The sequence below is a fragment of the Balaenoptera ricei genome, chromosome 18 (assembly GCF_028023285.1).
Source record: "Balaenoptera ricei isolate mBalRic1 chromosome 18, mBalRic1.hap2, whole genome shotgun sequence".
Classification (NCBI taxonomy): domain Eukaryota; kingdom Metazoa; phylum Chordata; class Mammalia; order Artiodactyla; family Balaenopteridae; genus Balaenoptera; species Balaenoptera ricei.
The window spans coordinates 15,138,524-15,146,492 of NC_082656.1; positions in this window are offsets into that span (position 1 = coordinate 15,138,524).

Genomic DNA, 7,969 nt, shown 5'->3' on the forward strand with positions numbered 1-7,969 from the left:
GAGAATCCCCCTGAAGTGTGGCTGCAACTGATCCCTGGGACTCTCTCTGGCCACCATAGTGAACCCAGTGGCAATGTTGCAGGCCAGCATCATTAGCTACCCACCCAAGGCACAGAAACTCCTTAGAAAATCCTTTTCACTCTTGACAAAGCCTAGCTCCCAAGACTTGATGCAAAATCACATTCTGGTCATTTAAAAAAATAAATGAACAAATGACTTTTTCTTTCTCTTTGCATTCCCATCTCAACAGCCCTGTAGATAATATTTCAGGCTGACTTGAGAGAAAGCCTTAGAAATGTGAAAAAGGAAATAAAAATTTTTTCTTTTAAATTACGCTGATGCAAATTTGAACCATGAACTGGACCAGGCTCTGTGCTTGTCTATGGAGATAAAAAGATGAAAGAGATATGACCGCAGCATACAAAATGCTCTTTCTGGCGGAGATTTATGTAAATGGATAATTATAACATGGAATGAAAATACACGGATAGACTCAACACTCAAACATTCCCGGGCTCCTCAATTCCTCCTTCCTCTGATTTATCTTGTGATGTCCTGAACACTGGCTGGGCAGTGAAAAATCCAGAGTTAAGACTTCTTATTTGGGCTCAGTTATTTGGCAAATAGTTTATTAGGGACGGTCAAGAGAACATATTCAAACATTTCCAAACATGCACTCTGGGAAGCAGTGGCCTCGTGGCACCCAAGGTGAAGAGCTGATAGGGGTGGCAAGAAATGATTCTTTTTCTAATGGAAGAGTTTCAAAAAAGATACTAAAAATCGGTTGCTATGAAACATTTTGAAAAAAATAAGTTGTGCATGAATCCGAATCTACACCTCCTAAAATGAACAATAGCTACAGATTTAGTAGCTTTCATAGCAAAATTGATCTAGAAAGTTGGTGAAAATGGATACCAAAACATCAGATGGGAAAGCACATTGCAAAATAGCTTTATAATCTTAAGCACGAAAGGATGATACCGTCTCCATTAAATATGATTGATCAAAACGATTTTCTAATTTCTTATGTAATTTTTACCAAACATTATGTTGCTGCGATAATAATGATTCAAATAAAAATGGAAATATCCAATCAATTAGATAATCTTGGCTAACTGAGTACTAAATCAGAATCTCACACAAATAGAGTATTTTCCCCTGCAAATAAGTAACTCCTGGGGTGTGTGTGCTGTGGGGTTTGTGAAGCCAGGATTGTTTGTGTGAATCAAGTAACTCCTTCTAACAGCATTGTTTTTTAGATGCTCTGCTATCCAAAAATCGTGTTTGATCTTGTGGGGTTTTTTTGGTAAATGGTCCACAGGAATTAAATATATTAATAAGTTCACTTGGTTCTAAATATTATTAGCATAATCATGTAAAGCCTAAACCCTTCCAGTTATCATGTACACAGCTTTTTGGTCCAAACTTTAAACAAAAGGAAAGCAGCTCTTCAGCAATGCACAGTGGGAATGAGGGCTTGTTTTATAAGTTCCTTGCCAATAATTTTATAAGGTTAATGATGCTGTTTTGATAATGGATCTTGTAGACCTTTCCCCAGGATCAATCCTTCTAAGTATGATTTTATCATGTGTGGAGAGACTTGTTAGTCATAGAAATCAGGATTTTTTTTAATCAAACATGTATACATTATTTCAAATGATCTAAATATGAACTTACTGAAGAGTTGGATTAGATGCCCTGGAATTGATGTCTAAGCCTATTCCAAGTGTTATAGGCTGAGAATGTGTTTATCTCTGGGTTCTGACCATCAATTAATCATTCCAATAAAATGTGAACTGAAAGGTAAATCCTCTTTAAAAGTTGAAGGCTGAAATGCAGATATCTGGCACCAAATATTTCCCAACACTCCATTTAATAAGCCTCATGATTCATGGGGAATCATGAATCACCAAATTGCCCATCAGTCAGCGAAGAAGAACTTGTAAACTGGGCAGGTGGATGAACCTGGACCAGATGTATTTAGGCACAATTTACTGTCTGTCTGCTTCTCTTGTTTGAAGGGGGCTGAGTGGGTGTGAAATGGGGGCAAAACCATGGGGGGCAAGGGCAGCAGGTTTCTGGAAGTGCCTGGGGCTGGAGAAAAACATGAAACTGGGTCATACCAGCAAGTTGTACTCTTGTGGCAGCAAGTTTTTGATACTAGTAACTATTAGACCTCTGAAATCTCTAAATCTTAGGTAAGATCTGAATGATCAACAAGTTTGGGGTCCCCAGTAAATTGGGGGAGACTAATTTTCTCTTCTTTAACCCTTCCCTTTTCAGATCCATCATAAGTTCTAAGTGCAGGTATATTATTCCCAAGCCCCCTATCACTCTCCTCTGTACTTTCTCTCTCCTACACACACACACACACACACACACACACACACACACACACACAGCAGAACACACTCAAGAAACCCAATCTGGACCATCTTGACTAATTGTGTCTTGTCTACTTTCTGTAGTAATCTTTTTAAGGGAAACATTTGATCTGTTTTAGAAATGAGACAGGGCTTTTTGGGTTCTGTGTGTCTGCCATCTTCTCCTGCCTTTCATCAAGGAGGCCAAACTCTGAGAACTGCTGTTTTGGCATCAAGAATCACAAGAACTGTGTTGAGACATGGGTGAACCATCAGGAAAACTCTTCACCGGGTTGGGAGGGAGACAGAGCTGGCTGCTTCTGAGGAGGGACTGACGAGGTTGGAGCAACCCGCTGCAGAGGACCCCTGGGGCACCAGATACCCTGTACCCCAAAAACGCTCCCTAAAGGCAGGACCATAGAGACAAAGGAATAGAAACCCAGGAACAGTGACCCAGAATGACTGAATCATAAGGATGAAAGTCACCAGGAGCCTGTTTTCTGTTTCCCCTAAAGCCAACCAGCAAAGGTTGCCCTTCGGCTATTCAGCAGAAAGACTGATCTCAAGAAACATGCTCCCTGTTTGGCAAGCCTCCTTTGGCATTTGAGACTCTGGTATCCACAGTCTTGGAACAAAGATGTTTCATTTTTCAAGAGCTGGCTGGGAATTTTAGAGAAGGAGAATTCCTCTTGAGTTTCACACGTACGAGAGATTAGAAGAAGGGTGGGGTACAAGTGTGTTGACGTATTCTACTTTTACTCCCTGATTTCTTGGAAAACATCATGTAGTCACTGATTCCAAGGGCTTCAGAGCTATCCAGGTGTGGCCTCTCCAATGCATGGGCTGTCCCCAAGCTGGTATCTGGGCAACCCTCTCTTTAGTTCAGTACAAACCAAAGCACATGACACAATCAGTGATGAAGGGCTGACTGCTGTAGCATACCCACATCACCAAAGTTAGGGGCAACAAGAACAGTCTGTTCTTGTGGGATCCCAGCTTTTGCCTGGAGTTTCTTGCTTGCTCCTGATCTTCTCCTCCTGACTGCCTGCCGTGTGTGCCTTGAGTTCCATATCAGATCCAGAGACAGAGCCTTAAAGAGATGACTTAACCAAAACCCACATTTGCTGAAGCCAATTCTCTCTTATATGTCTATTTAATTTGGTTAAATCTGAGGCAGTACATTGCCAAGATACTGCAGCCTTTGATTGCTGTGGTACAGCATGGTAGGAGCACTAGATTTAGGACAGAAAATGAATTTTGATACACCATTTATCACGTACATGGCTTTGACAAGCCACGTAACTTCTGTTTCTTCATGAATGGAGTGGAGCTCAGAGGTTTGTGGGGATTAAATTGGATAGAGGTATTTATGGTGCTTTCAAACTATAGTGCTGTAGCATTGTTAAGGGATTAGGTCCTGTATTAGTCAGAATAACTGATGTTAGCTGATGTAACAAACAAACCCTAAACCAGGGGTTTAAGAAAGTAAAGGTCTATTTCTTGCTCATGACAGTGCCCAGTGCAGGTTGGTGGGCTGGGAAGTAGGTGGGTGGACCTTGCTGCTAGCTGTCATTTAACGACCCAAGCTCCTTCCTTTATGTTGCTCTACCTTCTTCTAATGCCTTGTCCTCAACCAAGGAAAGAGGTAAAATATGGAGAAACGTATCTGCTCTGAACTGCCTTGGCTGGAAGGTGACTCACGTGCCAGGGGATTGGAGGCAGCATTCTTGGCTGTGCCCATGAAGAAGAGGACAGCATAGATATTGGTGAGCACTAGAATTCTCTGCTACAGAGCCTGACAGTGTTAATTATTGTACCCCTCCATGGAGAAATTATTTCATGCTTATTACACTCTGTTTAAAGTCAAATGCCATTCGAAAAGACACGCTCTCTTTGACAATCGCCCTCAGAGATCAAGTTGAACAAGCTGCTTTGAATGTTTAATAAATACATTTAATCTTTCAATGCAAATTTCAGGCAATGGATCATAAAGAAAGAAGTTTATTTTGGAGCTGCCGAATAAAATAGAAAAAAAGAAGAAGAATCCTCTGATTGAAAGATGACAATCAGTATTTGTGTATGTGCATCACATAGCCAGGTCACTGGCTTCCTCTTACAGTTAGGATTGACTAGTATGCTAGTGTGCTTCAGTGACAGCCAATGCTAGAGCCAGCATCTCTCTCTGCACGCGCTCCTATAATCACGAGGGCGGGAAAAGAGGACAGAAGCTCTTAAAGTTTCTCTCTGGAAGAAGCAGACCTCACTTCTGCTCGCATTTCATTAGCCAAAAAGGTCGTGTGGCCACGCCAAACTTCAAAGGAAGCAGAACATGGCCCAGTAGGAAAGATGAATTGGTACCTGGGTCAATGGTTTTCGCTCACACCCTTTCTGTCTCTTATTCCTTGTTGGGAGAAAAAAGCAAGTGAATGAAGGCAGGATGAATGGAGAGACAAACAGAAATATTTTGTCTAATGATCTGGAGGCACTTCAAACTTTATTGATAGGAAAAAATAATCCACATCATCAAACAGAACTTACAAATAATGTTGAAGTCGTATTGCCCTTGAATCCAGAGCCAAAACTGTATACAACCCTAAAGTTATTTTAAACAACAACATGGATGAACCTCAAAAGATGTATGCTAAGCCAAAGAAGCCAGATGCAGAAGACCACATACTGCATGGTGCCACTTATATGAGATTTTACAAAAGGCAAAACAATAGTGTCAGGAAGGAGATTAGTGGCTGCAGAGGACTAGTGTGTGGGTGGAGAAGATTGACTGCAAAGGGACATGAGGACACTTTTTAAGGTGATGGAAATATTATATATCATGATTGTGCTGGTGGGGCCATCACTATATGCATCTGTGAAACTTATCAGATTGTACTCTTAAAATTGACAAGTTGTATTGTGCTTAGATTGTATGTCAGTACAAAGCCAGTGCTTTAGAGACCTCATGGTGCATGATTTGTAAACTTTGTTTTAAACTTAGGTTTGTATTTGAACTGTGTGTTCTTGAAAACTTACACGCAGTGTTTTATTGAGGATAAGCATGTTATTCTCTTTGTTTCAATTAATATGACTAGGGGGAATCTAGTAGTTCCTGACTGCACAAGTGAAGAGTCCATGAAACCCCAATTGATTGCTCTGTCCAGTGCTTCCTTCTGAAATAAAATCATCAAAGGGGTCGTTGACATTGTTTTTATTCCTAGGCTGTCCCATTTGAAGTAGCGTAACTACAGTTGTGGACACAACCAATAGACAAGAGATCAGTGTCTCAGACATTGGCAGAAGTCTGTGGGTTGGGCCTGAAGGTAGCCTGTGGCCTGAGGTACAATTTGACTTCAGAGCTCTTCCTAAATACAGTGCTCTGTATCAGAAAACAGAACAAAATAAAAAACCAAAACCTCTTCCTTGGAGAGTATAAAATACACAGAGCAGAAGTCCACAGGAAGAGCACAGACCCTCCAAGTTCATTCTCCTAAACAAGGGCCTTTTCAACTTTTTATCAAGGCTATTGAGACCAGGATGATGGAAATTAGAGGAAGTGTAGGAAAGAAACATGGAGAGAAAAGAGAGTCCAAGGTGGACCATGTTCTCTAGACTTGCCTTCTCTCCCATCAGTAACAGGCCCCGACTCCCCTTATCCGAGCTCTTCCCCCACGTGAGAACCTGCCTGCAGCTCAGCTCTGAGAAGGAGAGCCCAGCAGGAGCTGCAGGCAGAAGCCATGGGAGAAAAGGCAGCAGCTGTCACTAGCTGGGTGACCGCTGATGGTATGATAAGCCTGTGCGGTAGAGTGAAGGAAGGATAAAGAGAGAGCAGAGCCGGATCAGAACAGGGTATCAGAGCAGAAGTACACGCAGCGGTAGACAGTCGAAGAACGATGGACACCAGAGTTACTTTGATCCTACGTAACGTCCAACTTTTGGTGGGACATGAGTGGGCAGCAGCCGCTGACTGATTTCCTGGGCTCTTCTCAATTCCCTGCACATCTATCTACCACGGTTTGCATCCTTTCTTCTTTACTCCAGCTCTTTTCCATCTGAGTCAGTTCTTCCGGTTTTACAAATCAACTATCTTTTTCTTCTCAAGTTCAGACCTCCCAGCTCTGTGGTTGGCCTCTCTTACCTGACACAAGTTAAAGGTCCTAATCTTTATTTTTGTGCCAAATCAGGTGACTGGTGGCCCAATGGCAGTAATCTCCAACTTTGCACTTACTGTTAGTACCTCTCCCTTGATTGCATCTATTTGTGCATCTCTTGAATTCTGCTTGAAGGTAAAGATCACTTCTTACATCTTTTTACCCAAACAGCGCTGTAAATTTGACACAATAGGTGTGAAATACAGAACTGTTGCTTTTATTTAATTTTTCTTGGAGTAACAAAGATCTGGAATTCTCTGGCAAATCAGTTTGTCTAGAAACCAGTGGTATCTCTAGGTTTCCCTAGAAAATATCAATACCACTATACTTAAGCTATTTTATATGGTGATCTTTAATATTTCAACAAATTCCCACCTAACTCTATGCTAGAGACCCCAGGGTCCTTCCAGATACTTCCAAGAAGGTCCAGAATTTAACAAATAAGATTAGTTTTAATTTATTGAAGATTAGAACAAGATGGAATCTTAAAGATGAGCACATTCAACTCTTTAATATCACGAAGGAGAAAACTGCATCCCTGGGATTTCACTGACTTTGCCTAAAACCCTACAGCCAGTTAATGGCAGAAATGAGTCTTAAACCAAGATTTACTAATGTTTATTCTTTTCTGTTTATCATGACAGGAGACCTCTTCTCTACTTAATTTTTAAAATAAAATAAATGCATGGAAATTTTAACAGGAGTGGGGAGTCTCACTGAAAAACCAGTGACAACTTGGTACAGTGGTTTTCAGGTAGGATTTTCTTCAGCATCACTGGTGGGCTTTGTAAAAGAGACTGATTCCCAAGTCCCCCTTCAATCAGCAGGATAAAAACTCTCAAGGTAGACCCAGAAATGTGTAATATAAAAATAGTTATTATTGATTCTGATGAACCTCAGTTAAGAACCACTGAAAGTAGGAAAAACTGGACTTTGATTTCAATGGCTCTGAAATGGAATCTGAGATATTCTACTTACTGTGTGATCTTGAGCCAGTTGCTTAACCTCTCTGAGCTTCAAATTCCTCATCTGTAAAAAAAGAGATGACAATGGTAGTTCTATAGAGTTAATGACATGAAACACTTAGCACAGTTCCTAGCACAAAGGACACACACAATGAACACTGTTTTTACATGGCATCCTGGAAATTATCATATTCTTCTCTAAGAAGAGATCACATTTGCCCTAGTAGTTGAAGGCATGGGCTCCAAGATCAGAGAAACCTGAGTTCCAAGCCCACCTCTGCCATTTAATGTTATATAGCTTTGGAAAAATTACTCAAATTGTCTATGTCTCAGTGTTTTCTTCTGCATGGGCTAACAATAGCATAGTGGTTGGCATATGCAAAAAAAAACCAAACCCTATATTATTATTATTATTACTATTATTATTACTATTATTACCACTCTATTCTGACACCTAATATACAGATTTTACCAGCTGAAAGCTCTTCATTTTATTGTG